Consider the following 16,186-nt stretch of genomic DNA (forward strand, 5'->3'; position numbering starts at 1 on the left):
TCTGTGAAATCATCTCACAGAGTTACATCTTTCCCCTCAAGAAGCCTTTCGCTAAGACAGTTCTTGTGGAATTGGCAAAGTGATATTTGGAAGCCCATAGAGGGCTATAGTGAAAAAGGAAATATCCTCAGATGAAATCTGGAAAGAAGCTTTCTGAGAAACCGCTCAGTGTTCTCTGACTTCCACTCACAGAGTTACATCTGTATTTCGTGGATCTCTTTGCTAGCCTTATTTCTGTGGAATCTGAGAACAGATATTTCCGATCCCTTTGAAGACTATAGGGCCAAAGGAAATATCCTCCGATAACAAAGAGAAAGAAGCTTTCTGAGAAACTTCTTTGTGTTCTGTGAAATCATCTCACAGAGTTACAGCTTTCCCCTCAAGAAGCCTTTCGGTAAGACAGTTCTTGTGGAATTTGCAAAGTGATATTTGGAAGCCCATAGAAGGCTATGGTGAAAAAGGAAATATCCTAAGATGAAATCTGGAAAGAAGCTTTCTGAGAAACTGCTTAGTGTTCTGTTATTTCATCTCACAGAGTTACATCTGTATGTCGTGGATCTGTTTGCTAGCCTTATTTCTGTGGAATCTGAGAACAGATATTTCTGATCCCTTTGAAGACTATAGGGCCAAAGGAAATATCCTCCGATAACAAAGAGAAAGAAGCTTTCTGAGAAACTTCTTTGTGTTCTGTGAAATCATCTCACAGAGTTACAGCTTTCCCCTCAAGAAGCCGTTCGCTAAGACAGTTCTTGTGGAATTGGCAAAGTGATATTTGGAAGCCCATAGAGGGCTATGGTGAAAAAGGAAATATCCTCAGATGAAATCTGGAAAGAAGCTTTCTGAGAAACCGCTCAGTGTTCTCTGACTTCCACTCACAGAGTTACATCTGTATTTCGTGGATCTCTTTGCTAGCCTTATTTCTGTGGAATCTGAGAACAGATATTTCGGATCCCTTTGAAGACTATAGGGCCAAAGGAAATATCCTCCGATAACAAAGAGAAAGAAGCTTTCTGAGAAACTTCTTTGTGTTCTGTGAAATTATCTTACAGAGTTATAGCTTTCCCCTCAAGAAGCCTTTCGCTAAGACAGTTCTTGTGGAATTGGCAAAGTGATATTTGGAAGCCCATAGAGCGCTATGGAGAAAAAGGAAATATCCTCAGATGAAATCTGGAAAGAAGCTTTCTGAGAAACTGCTTAGTGTTCTGTTAATACATCTCACAGAGTTACATCTGTATTTCGTGGATCTCTTTGCTAGCCTTATTTCTGTGGAATCTGAGAACAGATATTTCGGATCCCTTTGAAGACTATAGGGCCAAAGGAAATATCCTCCGAAAACAAAGAGAAAGAAGCTTTCTGAGAAATTTCTTTGTCTTCTGTGAAATCATCTCACAGAGTTACAGCTTTCCCCTCAAGAAGCCTTTCGCTAAGACAGTTCTTGTGGAATTTGCAAAGTGATATTTGGAAGCCCATAGAGGGCTATGGTGAAAAAGGAAACATCCTCAGATGAAATCTGGAAAGAAGCTTTCTGAGAAACTGCTTAGTGTTCTGTTAATTCATCTCACAGAGTTACATCTGTATTTCGTGGATCTCTTTGCTAGCCTTATATCTGTGGAATCTGAGAACAGATATTTCGGATCCCTTTGAAGACTATAGGGCCAAAGGAAATATCCTCCGAAAACAAAGAGAAAGATGATTTCTGAGAAACTTCTTTGTGTTCTGTGAAATCGTCTCACAACGTTACAGCTTTCCCCTCAAGAAGCCTTTCTCTAAAACAGTTCTTGTGGAATTGGCAAAGTGATATTTGGAAGCCCATAGAGGGCTATGGTGAAAAAGGATATATCCTCAGATGAAATCTGGAAAGAAGCTTTCTGAGAAACTGCTTAGTGTTCTGTTATTTCATCTCACAGAGTTACATCTGTATTTCGTGGATCTGTTTGCTAGCCTTATTTCTGTGGAATCTGAGAACAGATATTTCGGATCCCTTTGAAGACTATTGGGCCAAAGGAAATATCCTCCGATAACAAAGAGAAAGAAGCTTTCTGAGAAACTTCTTTGTGTTCTGTGAAATCATCTCACAGAGTTACATCTTTCCCCTCAAGAAGCCTTTCGCTAAGACAGTTCTTGTGGAATTGGCAAAGTGATATTTGGAAGCCCATAGAGGGCTATGGTGAAAAAGGAAATATCCTCAGATGAAATCTGGAAAGAAGGTTTCTGAGAAACTGCTTAGTGTTCTGTTAATTCATCTCACAGAGTTACATCTGTATTTCGTGCATCTGTTTGCTAGCCTTATATCTGTGGAACCTGAGAACAGATATTTCGGATCCCTTTGAAGACTATAGGGCCAAAGGAAATATCCTCCGATAACAAAGAGAAAGAAGCTTTCTGAGAAACTTCTTTGTGTTCTGTGAAATCATCTCACAGAGTTACATCTTTCCCCTCAAGAAGCCTTTCGCTAAGACAGTTCTTGTGGAATTGGCAAAGTGATATTTGGAAGCTCATAGAGGGCTATAGTGAAAAAGGAAATATCCTCAGATGAAATCTGGAAAGAAGCTTTCTGAGAAACCGCTCAGTGTTCTCTGACTTCCACTCACAGAGTTACATCTGTATTTCGTGGATCTCTTTGCTAGCCTTATTTCTGTGGAATCTGAGAACAGATATTTCGGATCCCTTTGAAGACTATAGGGCCAAAGGAAATATCCTCCGATAACAAAGAGAAAGAAGCTTTCTGAGAAACTTCTTTGTGTTCTGTGAAATCATCTCACAGAGTTACAGCTTTCCCCTCAAGAAGCCTTTCGCTAAGACAGTTCTTGTGGAATTTGCAAAGTGATATTTGGAAGCCCATAGAAGGCTATGGTGAAAAAGGAAATATCCTAAGATGAAATCTGGAAAGAAGCTTTCTGAGAAACTGCTTAGTGTTCTGTTATTTCATCTCACAGAGTTACATCTGTATTTCGTGGATCTGTTTGCTAGCCTTATTTCTGTGGAATCTGAGAAGAGATATTTCTGATCCCTTTGAAGACTATAGGGCCAAAGGAAATATCCTCCGATAACAAAGAGAAAGAAGCTTTCTGAGATACTTCTTTGTGTTCTGTGAAATTATCTTACAGAGTTATAGCTTTCCCCTCAAGAAGCCTTTCGCTAAGACAGTTCTTGTGGAATTGGCAAAGTGATATTTGGAAGCCCATAGAGGGATATGGTGAAAAAGGAAATATACTCAGATGAAATCTGGAAAGAAGCTTTCTGAGAAACTGCTTAGTGTTCTGTTAATACATCTCACAGAGTTACATCTGTATTTCGTGGATCTCTTTGCTAGCCTTATATCTGTGGAATCTGAGAACAGATATTTCTGATCCCTTTGAAGACTATAGGGGCAAAGGGAAAATCCTCCGATAACAAAGAGAAAGAAGGTTTCTGAGAAACTTCTTTGTGTTCTCTGAAATCGTCTCACAACGTTACATCTTTCCCCTCAAGAAGCCTTTCTCTAAAACAGTTCGTGTGGAATTGGCAAAGTGATATTTGGAAGCCCATAGAGGGCTATGGTGAAAAAGGAAATATCCTCAGATGAAATCTGGAAAGAAGCTTTCTGAGAAACCGCTTAGTATTCTCTGACTTCCACTCACAGAGTTACATCTGTATTTCGTGTATCTCTTTGCTAGCCTTATTTCTGTGGAATCTGAGAACAGATATTTCGGATCCCTTTGAAGACTATAGGGCCAAAGGAAATATCCTCCGGTAACAAAGAGAAAGAAGCTTTCTGAGAAACTTCTTTGTGTTCTGTGAAATCTTCTCACAGTGTTACAGCTTTCCCCTCAAGAAGCCTTTCGCTAAGACAGTTCTTGTGGAATTTGCAAAGTGATATTTGGAAGCGCATAGAAGGCTATGGTGAAAATGGAAATATCCTCGGATGAAATATGGAAAGAAGCTTTCTGAGAAACTGCTTAGTGTTCTGTTAATTCATCTCACAGAGTTACATCTGTATTTCGTGGATCTCTTTGCTAGCCTTATTTCTGTGGAATCTGAGAACAGATATTTCGGATCCCTTTGAAGACTATAGGGCCAAAGGAAATATCCTCCGATAACAAAGAGAAAGAAGCTTTCTGAGAAACTTCTTTGTGTTCTGTGAAATCATCTCACAGAGTTACAGCTTTCCCCTCAAGAAGCCTTTCGCTAAGACAGTTCTTGTGGAATTTTCAAAGTGATATTTGGAAGCCCATAGAAGGCTATGTTGAAAAAGGAAATATCCTCAGATGAAATCTGGAAAGAAGCTTTCTGAGAAACTGCTTAGTGTTCTGTTATTTCATCTCACAGAGTTACATCTGTATTTCGTGGATCTGTTTGCTAGCCTTATTTCTGTGGAATCTGAGAACAGATATTTCGGATCCCTTTGAAGACTATAGGGCCAAAGGAAATATCCTCCGATAACAAAGAGAAAGAAGCTTTCTGAGAAACTTCTTTGTGTTCTGTGAAATCATCTCACAGAGATACAGCTTTCCCCTCAAGAAGCCTTTCGCTAAGACAGTTCTTGTGGAATTGGCAAAGTGATATTTGGAAGCCCATAGAGGGCTATGGTGAAAAAGTAAATATCCTCAGATGAAATCTGGAAAGCAGCTTTCTGAGAAACTGCTTAGTGTTCTGTTAATTCATCTCACAGAGTTACATCTGTATTTCGTGGATCTCTTTGCTAGCCTTATATCTGTGGAATCTGAGAACAGATATTTCGGATCCCTTTGAAGACTATAGGGGCAAAGGGAAAATCCTCCGATAATAAAGAGAAAGAAGCTTTCTGAGAAACTTCTTTGTGTTCTGTGAAATCGTCTCACAACGTTACAGCTTTCCCCTCAAGAAGCCTTTCTCTAAAACAGTTCTTGTGGAATTGGCAAAGTGATATTTGGAAGCCCATAGAGGGCTATGGTGAAAAAGGAAATATCCTCAGATGAAATCTGGAAAGAAGCTTTCTGAGAAACCGCTTAGTGTTCTCTGACTTCCACTCACAGAGTTACATCTGTATTTCCTGGATCTCTTTGCTAGCCTTATTTCTGTGGAATCTGAGAACAGATATTTCGGATCCCTTTGAAGACTATAGGGCCAAAGGAAATATCCTCCGGTAACAAAGAGAAAGAAGCTTTCTGAGAAACTTCTTTGTGTTCTGTGAAATCATCTCACAGAGTTACAGCTTTCCCCTCAAGAAGCCTTTCGCTAAGACAGTTCTTGTGGAATTTGCAAAGTGATATTTGGAAGCCCATAGAAGGCTATGGTGAAAATGGAAATATCCTCGGATGAAATATGGAAAGAAGCTTTCTGAGAAACTGCTTAGTGTTCTGTTATTTCATCTCACAGAGTTACATCTGTATTTCGTGGATCTCTTTGCTAGCCTTATTTCTGTGGAATCTGAGAACAGATATATCGGATCCCTTTGAAGACTATAGGGCCAAAGGAAATATCCTCCGAAAACAAAGAGGAAGAAGCTTTCTGAGAAACTTCTTTGTGTTCTGTGAAATCATCTCACAGAGTTACAGCTTTCCCCTCAAGAAGCCTTTCGCTAAGACAGTTCTTGTGGAATTGGCAAAGTGATATTTGGAAGCCCATAGAGGGCTATGGTGAAAAAGGAAATATCCTCAGATGAAATCTGGGAAGAAGCTTTCTGAGAAACTGCTTAGTGTTCTGTTAATTCATCTCACAGAGTTACATCTGTATTTCGTGGATCTCTTTGCTAGCCTTATTTCTGTGGAATCTGAGAACAGATATTTCGGATCCCTTTGAAGACTATAGGGCCAAAGGAAATATCCTCCGAAAACAAAGAGAAAGAAGCTTTCTGAGAAACTTGTTTGTGTTCTGTGAAATCATCTCACAGAGTTACAGCTTTCCCCTCAAGAAGCCTTTCGCTAAGACAGTTCTTGTGGAATTGTCAAAGTGATATTTGGAAGCCCATAGAGGGCTATGGTGAAAAAGGAAATATCCTAAGATGAAATCTGGAAAGAAGCTTTCTGAGAAACTGCTTAGTGTTCTGTTAATTCATCTCACAGAGTTACATCTGTATTTCGTGGATCTCTTTGCTAGCCTTATTTCTGTGGAATCTGAGAACAGATATTTCGGATCCCTTTGAAGACTATAGGGCCAAAGGAAATATCCTCCGATAACAAAGAGAAAGAAGCTTTCTGACATACTACTTTGTGTTCTGTGAAATCATCTCTCAGAGTTACAGCTTTCCCCTCAAGAAGCCGTTCGCTAAGACAGTTCTTGTGGAATTGGCAAAGTGATATTTGGAAGCCCATAGAGGGCTATGGTGAAAAAGGAAATATCCTCAGATGAAATCTGGAAAGAAGCTTTCTGAGAAACTGCTTAGTGTTCTGTTAATTCATCTCACAGAGTTACATCTGTATTTCGTGGATCTCTTTGCTAGCCTTATTTCTGTGGAATCTGAGAACAGATATTTCGGATCCCTTTGAAGACTATAGGGCCAAAGGAAATATCCTCCGAAAACAAAGAGAAAGAAGCTTTCTGAGAAACTTGTTTGTGTTCTGTGAAATCATCTCACAGAGTTACAGCTTTCCCCTCAAGAAGCCTTTCGCTAAGACAGTTCTTGTGGAATTGGCAAAGTGATATTTGGAAGCCCATAGAGGGCTATGGTGAAAAAGGAAATATCCTCAGATGAAATCTGGAAAGCAGCTTTCTGAGAAACTGGTTAGTGTTCTGTTAATTCATCTCACAGAGTTACATCTGTATTTCGTGGATCTCTTTGCTAGCCTTATTTCTGTGGAATCTGAGAACAGATATTTCGGATCCCTTTGAAGACTATAGGGCCAAAGGAAATATCCTCCGATAACAAAGAGAAAGAAGCTTTCTGACATACTACTTTGTGTTCTGTGAAATCATCTCACAGAGTTACAGCTTTCCCCTCAAGAAGCCGTTCGCTAAGACAGTTCTTGTGGAATTGGCAAAGTGATATTTGGAAGCCCATAGAGGGCTATGGTGAAAAAGGAAATATCCTCAGATGAAATCTGGAAAGAAGCTTTCTGAGAAACTGCTTAGTGTTCTGTTAATTCATCTCACAGAGTTACATCTGTATTTCGTGAATCTCGTTTTTAGCCTTATTTCTGTGGAACCTGAGAACAGATATTTCAGATCCCTTTGAAGACTATAGGGCCAAAGGAAATATCCTCCGATAACAAAGAGAAAGAAGCTTTCTGAGAAACTTCTTTGTGTTCTGTGAAATCATCTCACAGAGTTACAGCTTTCCCCTCAAGAAGCCTTTCGCTAAGACAGTTCTTGTGGAATTGGCAAAGTGATATTTGGAAGCCCATAGTGGGCTATAGTGAAAAAGGAAATATCCTCAGATGAAATCTGGAAAGAAGCTTTCTGGGAAACCGCTTAGTGTTCTCTGACTTCCACTCACAGAGTTACATCTGTATTTCGTGGATCTCTTTGCTAGCCTTATTTCTGTGGAATCTGAGAACAGATATTTCGGATCCCTTTGAAGACTATAGGGCCAAAGGAAATATCCTCCGATAACAAAGAGAAAGAAGCTTTCTGAGAAACTTCTTTGTGTTCTGTGAAATCATCTCACAGAGTTACAGCTTTCCCCTCAAGAAGCCTTTCGCTAAGACAGTTCTTGTGGAATTGTCAAAGTGATATTTGGAAGCCCATAGAAGGCTATGTTGAAAAAGGAAATATCCTCAGATGAAATCTGGAAAGAAGCTTTCTGAGAAACTGCTTAGTGTTCTGTTATTTCATCTCACAGAGTTACATCTGTATTTCGTGGATCTGTTTGCTAGCCTTATTTCTGTGGAATCTGAGAACAGATATTTCGGATCCCTTTGAAGACTATAGGGCCAAAGGAAATATCCTCCGATAACAAAGAGAAAGAAGCTTTCTGAGAAACTTCTTTGTGTTCTGTGAAATCATCTCACAGAGATACAGCTTTCCCCTCAAGAAGCCTTTCGCTAAGACAGTTCTTGTGGAATTGGCAAAGTGATATTTGGAAGCCCATAGAGGGCTATGGTGAAAAAGTAAATATCCTCAGATGAAATCTGGAAAGCAGCTTTCTGAGAAACTGCTTAGTGTTCTGTTAATTCATCTCACAGAGTTACATCTGTATTTCGTGGATCTCTTTGCTAGCCTTATATCTGTGGAATCTGAGAACAGATATTTCGGATCCCTTTGAAGACTATAGGGGCAAAGGGAAAATCCTCCGATAATAAAGAGAAAGAAGCTTTCTGAGAAACTTCTTTGTGTTCTGTGAAATCGTCTCACAACGTTACAGCTTTCCCCTCAAGAAGCCTTTCTCTAAAACAGTTCTTGTGGAATTGGCAAAGTGATATTTGGAAGCCCATAGAGGGCTATGGTGAAAAAGGAAATATCCTCAGATGAAATCTGGAAAGAAGCTTTCTGAGAAACTGCTTAGTGTTCTGTTATTTCATCTCACAGAGTTACATCTGTATTTCGTGGATCTCTTTGCTAGCCTTATTTCTGTGGAATCTGAGAACAGATATTTCGGATCCCTTTGAAGACTATAGGGCCAAAGGAAATATCCTCCGGTAACAAAGAGAAAGAAGCTTTCTGAGAAACTTCTTTGTGTTCTGTGAAATCATCTCACAGAGTTACAGCTTTCCCCTCAAGAAGCCTTTCGCTAAGACAGTTCTTGTGGAATTTGCAAAGTGATATTTGGAAGCCCATAGAAGGCTATGGTGAAAATGGAAATATCCTCGGATGAAATATGGAAAGAAGCTTTCTGAGAAACTGCTTAGTGTTCTGTTATTTCATCTCACAGAGTTACATCTGTATTTCGTGGATCTCTTTGCTAGCCTTATTTCTGTGGAATCTGAGAACAGATATATCGGATCCCTTTGAAGACTATAGGGCCAAAGGAAATATCCTCCGAAAACAAAGAGGAAGAAGCTTTCTGAGAAACTTCTTTGTGTTCTGTGAAATCATCTCACAGAGTTACAGCTTTCCCCTCAAGAAGCCTTTCGCTAAGACAGTTCTTGTGGAATTGGCAAAGTGATATTTGGAAGCCCATAGAGGGCTATGGTGAAAAAGGAAATATCCTCAGATGAAATCTGGAAAGAAGCTTTCTGAGAAACTGCTTAGTGTTCTGTTAATTCATCTCACAGAGTTACATCTGTATTTCGTGGATCTCTTTGCTAGCCTTATTTCTGTGGAATCTGAGAACAGATATTTCGGATCCCTTTGAAGACTATAGGGCCAAAGGAAATATCCTCCGAAAACAAAGAGAAAGAAGCTTTCTGAGAAACTTGTTTGTGTTCTGTGAAATCATCTCACAGAGTTACAGCTTTCCCCTCAAGAAGCCTTTCGCTAAGACAGTTCTTGTGGAATTGTCAAAGTGATATTTGGAAGCCCATAGAGGGCTATGGTGAAAAAGGAAATATCCTAAGATGAAATCTGGAAAGAAGCTTTCTGAGAAACTGCTTAGTGTTCTGTTAATTCATCTCACAGAGTTACATCTGTATTTCGTGGATCTCTTTGCTAGCCTTATTTCTGTGGAATCTGAGAACAGATATTTCGGATCCCTTTGAAGACTATAGGGCCAAAGGAAATATCCTCCGATAACAAAGAGAAAGAAGCTTTCTGACATACTACTTTGTGTTCTGTGAAATCATCTCTCAGAGTTACAGCTTTCCCCTCAAGAAGCCGTTCGCTAAGACAGTTCTTGTGGAATTGGCAAAGTGATATTTGGAAGCCCATAGAGGGCTATGGTGAAAAAGGAAATATCCTCAGATGAAATCTGGAAAGAAGCTTTCTGAGAAACTGCTTAGTGTTCTGTTAATTCATCTCACAGAGTTACATCTGTATTTCGTGGATCTCTTTGCTAGCCTTATTTCTGTGGAATCTGAGAACAGATATTTCGGATCCCTTTGAAGACTATAGGGCCAAAGGAAATATCCTCCGAAAACAAAGAGAAAGAAGCTTTCTGAGAAACTTGTTTGTGTTCTGTGAAATCATCTCACAGAGTTACAGCTTTCCCCTCAAGAAGCCTTTCGCTAAGACAGTTCTTGTGGAATTGGCAAAGTGATATTTGGAAGCCCATAGAGGGCTATGGTGAAAAAGGAAATATCCTCAGATGAAATCTGGAAAGCAGCTTTCTGAGAAACTGCTTAGTGTTCTGTTAATTCATCTCACAGAGTTACATCTGTATTTCGTGGATCTCTTTGCTAGCCTTATTTCTGTGGAATCTGAGAACAGATATTTCGGATCCCTTTGAAGACTATAGGGCCAAAGGAAATATCCTCCGATAACAAAGAGAAAGAAGCTTTCTGACATACTACTTTGTGTTCTGTGAAATCATCTCACAGAGTTACAGCTTTCCCCTCAAGAAGCCGTTCGCTAAGACAGTTCTTGTGGAATTGGCAAAGTGATATTTGGAAGCCCATAGAGGGCTATGGTGAAAAAGGAAATATCCTCAGATGAAATCTGGAAAGAAGCTTTCTGAGAAACTGCTTAGTGTTCTGTTAATTCATCTCACAGAGTTACATCTGTATTTCGTGAATCTCGTTTTTAGCCTTATTTCTGTGGAACCTGAGAACAGATATTTCAGATCCCTTTGAAGACTATAGGGCCAAAGGAAATATCCTCCGATAACAAAGAGAAAGAAGCTTTCTGAGAAACTTCTTTGTGTTCTGTGAAATCATCTCACAGAGTTACAGCTTTCCCCTCAAGAAGCCTTTCGCTAAGACAGTTCTTGTGGAATTGGCAAAGTGATATTTGGAAGCCCATAGTGGGCTATAGTGAAAAAGGAAATATCCTCAGATGAAATCTGGAAAGAAGCTTTCTGGGAAACCGCTTAGTGTTCTCTGACTTCCACTCACAGAGTTACATCTGTATTTCGTGGATCTCTTTGCTAGCCTTATTTCTGTGGAATCTGAGAACAGATATTTCGGATCCCTTTGAAGACTATAGGGCCAAAGGAAATATCCTCCGATAACAAAGAGAAAGAAGCTTTCTGACATACTACTTTGTGTTCTGTGAAATCATCTCTCAGAGTTACAGCTTTCCCCTCAAGAAGCCTTTCGCTAAGACAGTTCTTGTGGAATTGGCAAAGTGATATTTGGAAGCCCATAGAGGGCTATGGTGAAAAAGGAAATATCCTCAGATGAAATCTGGAAAGAAGCTTTCTGAGAAACTGCTTAGTGTTCTGTTAATTCATCTCAGAGAGTTACATCTGTATTTCGTGGATCTCTTTGCTAGCCTTATTTCTGTGGAATCTGAGAACAGATATTTCGGATCCCTTTGAAGACTATAGGGCCAAAGGAAATATCCTCCGAAAACAAAGAGAAAGATGATTTCTGAGAAACTTCTTTGTGTTCTGTGAAATCATCTCACAGAGTTACAGCTTTCCCCTCAAGAAGCCTTTCGCTAAGACAGTTCTTGTGGAATTGGCAAAGTGATATTTGGAAGCCCATAGAGGGCTATGGTGAAAAAGGAAATATCCTCAGATGAAATCTGGAAAGAAGCTTTCTGAGAAAATGCTTAGTGTTCTGTTAATTCATCTCACAGAGTTACATCTGTATTTCGTGGATCTCTTTGCTAACCTTATTTCTGTGGAATCTGAGAACAGATATTTCGGATCCCTTTGAAGACTATAGGGCCAAAGGAAATATCCTCCGATAACAAAGAGAAAGAAGCTTTCTGACATACTACTTTGTGTTCTGTGAAATCATCTCACAGAGTTACAGCTTTCCCCTCAAGAAGCCGTTCGCTAAGACAGTTCTTGTGGAATTGGCAAAGTGATATTTGGAAGCCCATAGAGGGCTATGGTGAAAAAGGAAATATCCTCAGATGAAATCTGGAAAGAAGCTTTCTGAGAAACTGCTTAGTGTTCTGTTAATTCATCTCACAGAGTTACATCTGTATTTCGTGGATCTCTTTGCTAGCCTTATTTCTGTGGAATCTGAGAACAGATATTTCGGATCCCTTTGAAGACTATAGGGCCAAAGGAAATATCCTCCGATAACAAAGAGAAAGAAGCTTTCTGACATACTACTTTGTGTTCTGTGAAATCATCTCTCAGAGTTACAGCTTTCCCCTCAAGAAGCCGTTCGCTAAGACAGTTCTTGTGGAATTGGCAAAGTGATATTTGGAAGCCCATAGAGGGCTATGGTGAAAAAGGAAATATCCTCAGATGAAATCTGTAAAGAAGCTTTCTGAGAAACTGCTTAGTGTTCTGTTAATTCATCTCACAGAGTTACATCTGTATTTCGTGGATCTCTTTGCTAGCCTTATTTCTGTGGAATCTGAGAACAGATATTCCGGATCCCTTTGAAGAATATAGGGCCAAAGGAAATATCCTCCGAAAACAAAGAGAAAGAAGATTTCTGAGAAACTTCTTTGTGTTCTGTGAAATCATCTCACAGAGTTACAGCTTTCCCCTCAAGAAGCCTTTCGCTAAGACAGTTCTTGTGGAATTGGCAAAGTGATATTTGGAAGCCCATAGAGGGCTATAGTGAAAAAGGAAATATCCTCAGATGAAATCTGGAAAGAAGCTTTCTGGGAAACCGCTTAGTGTTCTCTGACTTCCACTCACAGAGTTACATCTGTATTTCGTGGATCTCTTTGCTAGCCTTATTTCTGTGGAATCTGAGAACAGATATTTCGGATCCCTTTGAAAACTATAGGGCCAAAGGAAATATCCTCCGATAACAAAGAGAAAGAAGCTTTCTGAGAAACTTCTTTGTGTTCTGTGAAATCATCTCACAGAGTTACAGCTTTCCCCTCAAGAAGCCTTTCGCTAAGACAGTTCTTGTGGAATTTTCAAAGTGATATTTGGAAGCCCATAGAAGGCTATGTTGAAAAAGGAAATATCCTCAGATGAAATCTGGAAAGAAGCTTTCTGAGAAACTGCTTAGTGTTCTGTTATTTCATCTCACAGAGTTACATCTGTATTTCGTGGATCTGTTTGCTAGCCTTATTTCTGTGGAATCTGAGAACAGATATTTCGGATCCCTTTGAAGACTATAGGGCCAAAGGAAATATCCTCCGATAACAAAGAGAAAGAAGCTTTCTGACATACTACTTTGTGTTCTGTGAAATCATCTCACAGAGTTACAGCTTTCCCCTCAAGAAGTCGTTCGCTAAGACAGTTCTTGTGGAATTGGCAAAGTGATATTTGGAAGCCCATAGAGGGCTATGGTGAAAAAGGAAATATCCTCAGATGAAATCTGGAAAGAAGCTTTCTGAGAAACTGCTTAGTGTTCTGTTAATTCATCTCACAGAGTTACATCTGTATTTCGTGAATCTCGTTTTTAGCCTTATTTCTGTGGAACCTGAGAACAGATATTTCAGATCCCTTTGAAGACTATAGGGCCAAAGGAAATATCCTCCGATAACAAAGAGAAAGAAGCTTTCTGAGAAACTTCTTTGTGTTCTGTGAAATCATCTCACAGAGTTACAGCTTTCCCCTCAAGAAGCCTTTCGCTAAGACAGTTCTTGTGGAATTGGCAAAGTGATATTTGGAAGCCCATAGAGGGCTATGGTGAAAAAGGAAATATCCTCAGATGAAATCTGGAAAGAAGCTTTCTGAGAAACTGCTTAGTGTTCTGTTAATTCATCTCACAGTGTTACATCTGTATTTCGTGGATCTCTTTGCTAGCCTTATTTCTGTGGAATCTGAGAACAGATATTTCGGATCCCTTTGAAGACTATAGGGCCAAAGGAAATATCCTCCGAAAACAAAGAGAAAGAAGTTTTCTGAGAAACTTCTTTGTGTTCTGTGAAATCATCTCACAGAGTTACAGCTTTCCCCTCAAGAAGCCTTTCGCTAAGACAGTTCTTGTGGAATTGGCAAAGTGATATTTGGAAGCCCATAGAGGGCTATGGTGAAAAAGGAAATATCCTCAGATGAAATCTGGAAAGAAGCTTTCTGAGAAACTGCTTAGTGTTCTGTTAATTCATCTCACAGAGTTACATCTGTATTTCGTGGATCTCTTTGCTAGCCTTATTTCTGTGGAATCTGAGAACAGATATTTCGGATCCCTTTGAAGACTATAGGGCCAAAGGAAATATCCTCCGATAACAAAGAGAAAGAAGCTTTCTGACATACTACTTTGTGTTCTGTGAAATCATCTCTCAGAGTTACAGCTTTCCCCTCAAGAAGCCGTTCGCTAAGACAGTTCTTGTGGAATTGGCAAAGTGATATTTGGAAGCCCATAGAGGGCTATGGTGAAAAAGGAAATATCCTCAGATGAAATCTGGAAAGAAGCTTTCTGAGAAACTGCTTAGTGTTCTGTTAATTCATCTCACAGAGTTACATCTGTATTTCGTGGATCTCTTTGCTAGCCTTATTTCTGTGGAATCTGAGAACAGATATTTCGGATCCCTTTGAAGACTATATGGCCAAAGGAAATATGCTCCGAAAACAAAGAGAAAGAAGATTTCTGAGAAACTTCTTTGTGTTCTGTGAAATCATCTCACAGAGTTACAGCTTTCCCCTCAAGAAGCCTTTCGCTAAGACAGTTCTTGTGGAATTGGCAAAGTGATATTTGGAAGCCCATAGAGGGCTATGGTGAAAAAGGAAATATCCTCAGATGAAATCTGGAAAGAAGCTTTCTGAGAAACTGCTTAGTGTTCTGTTAATTCATCTCACAGAGTTACATCTGTATTTCGTGGATCTCTTTGCTAGCTTTATTTCTGTGGAATCTGAGAACAGATATTTCGGATCCCTTTGAAGACTATAGGGCCAAAGGAAATATCCTCCGTTAACAAAGAGAAAGAAGCTTTCTGAAAAACTTCTTTGTGTTCTGTGAAATCATCTCACAGAGCTACAGCTTTCCCATCAAGAAGCCTTTCGCTAAGACAGTTCTTGTGGAATTGGCAAAGTGATATTTGGAAGCCCATAGAGGGTTATGGTGAAAAAGGAAATATCCTCAGATGAAATCTGGAAAGAAGCTTTCTGAGAAACTGCTTAGTGTTCTGTTAAGTCATCTCACAGAGTTACATCTGTATTTCGTGGATCTCTTTGGTAGCCTTATTTCTGTGGAATCTGAGAACAGATATTTCGGATCCCTTTGAAGACTATAGGGCCAAAGGAAATATCCTCCGATAACAAAGAGAAAGAAGCTTTCTGAGATACTTCTTTGTGTTCTGTGAAATCATCTCACAGAGTTACAGCTTTCCCCTCAAGCAGCCTTTCGCTAAGACAGTTCTTGTGGAATTGGCAAAGTGATATTTGGAAGCCCATAGAGGGCTAAGGTGAAATAGGAAATATCCTCAGATGAAATCTGGAAAGAAGGTTTCTGAGAAACTGCTTAGTGTTCTGTTAATTCATCTCACAGAGTTACATCTGTATTTCGTGGATCTCTTTGCTAGCCTTATTTCTCTGGAATCTGAGAACAGATATTTCGGATCCCTTTGAAGGCTATAGGGCCAAAGGAAATATCCTCCGGTAACAAAGAGAAAGAAGCTTTCTGAGAAACTTCTTTGTGTTCTGTGAAATCATCTCACAGAGTTACAGCTTTCCCCTCAAGAAGCCTTTCGCTAAGACAGTTCTTGTGTAATTGGGAAAGTGATATTTGGAAGCCCATAGAGGGCTATGGTGAAAAAGGAAATATCCTCAGATGAAATCTGGAAAGAAGCTTTCTGAGAAACTGCTCTGTGATGTGTGACTTGCACTCACAGAGTTACATCTGTATTTCGTGGATCTCTTTGCTAGCCTTATTTCTGTGGAATCTGAGAACAGATATTTCGGATCCCTTTGAAGACTATAGGGCCAAAGGAAATATCCTCCGATAACAAAGAGAAAGAAGCTTTCTGAGAAACTTCTTTGTGTTCTCTGAAATCATCTCACAGAGTTACAGCTTTCCCCTCAAGAAGCCTTTCGCTAAGACAGTTCTTGTGGAATTGGCAAAGTGATATTTGGAAGCCCATAGAGGGCTATGGTGAAAAAGGAAATATCCTCAGATGAAATCTGGAAAGAAGCTTTCTGAGAAACTGCTTAGTGTTCTGTTAATTCATCTCACAGAGTTACATCTGTATTTCGTGGATCTCTTTGCTAGCCTTATTCCTGTGGAATCTGAGAACATATATTTCGGATCCCTTTGAAGACTATAGGGCCAATGGAAATATCCTCCGATAACAAAGAGAAAGAAGATTTATGAGAAAATTCTTTGTGTTTTGTGAAATCATCTCACAGAGTTACAGCTTTCCCTTCAAGAAGACTTTTGGTAAGGCAGTTTTT

Source organism: Macaca mulatta, chromosome 2 (genome assembly GCF_049350105.2).
Source record: "Macaca mulatta isolate MMU2019108-1 chromosome 2, T2T-MMU8v2.0, whole genome shotgun sequence".
Classification (NCBI taxonomy): domain Eukaryota; kingdom Metazoa; phylum Chordata; class Mammalia; order Primates; family Cercopithecidae; genus Macaca; species Macaca mulatta.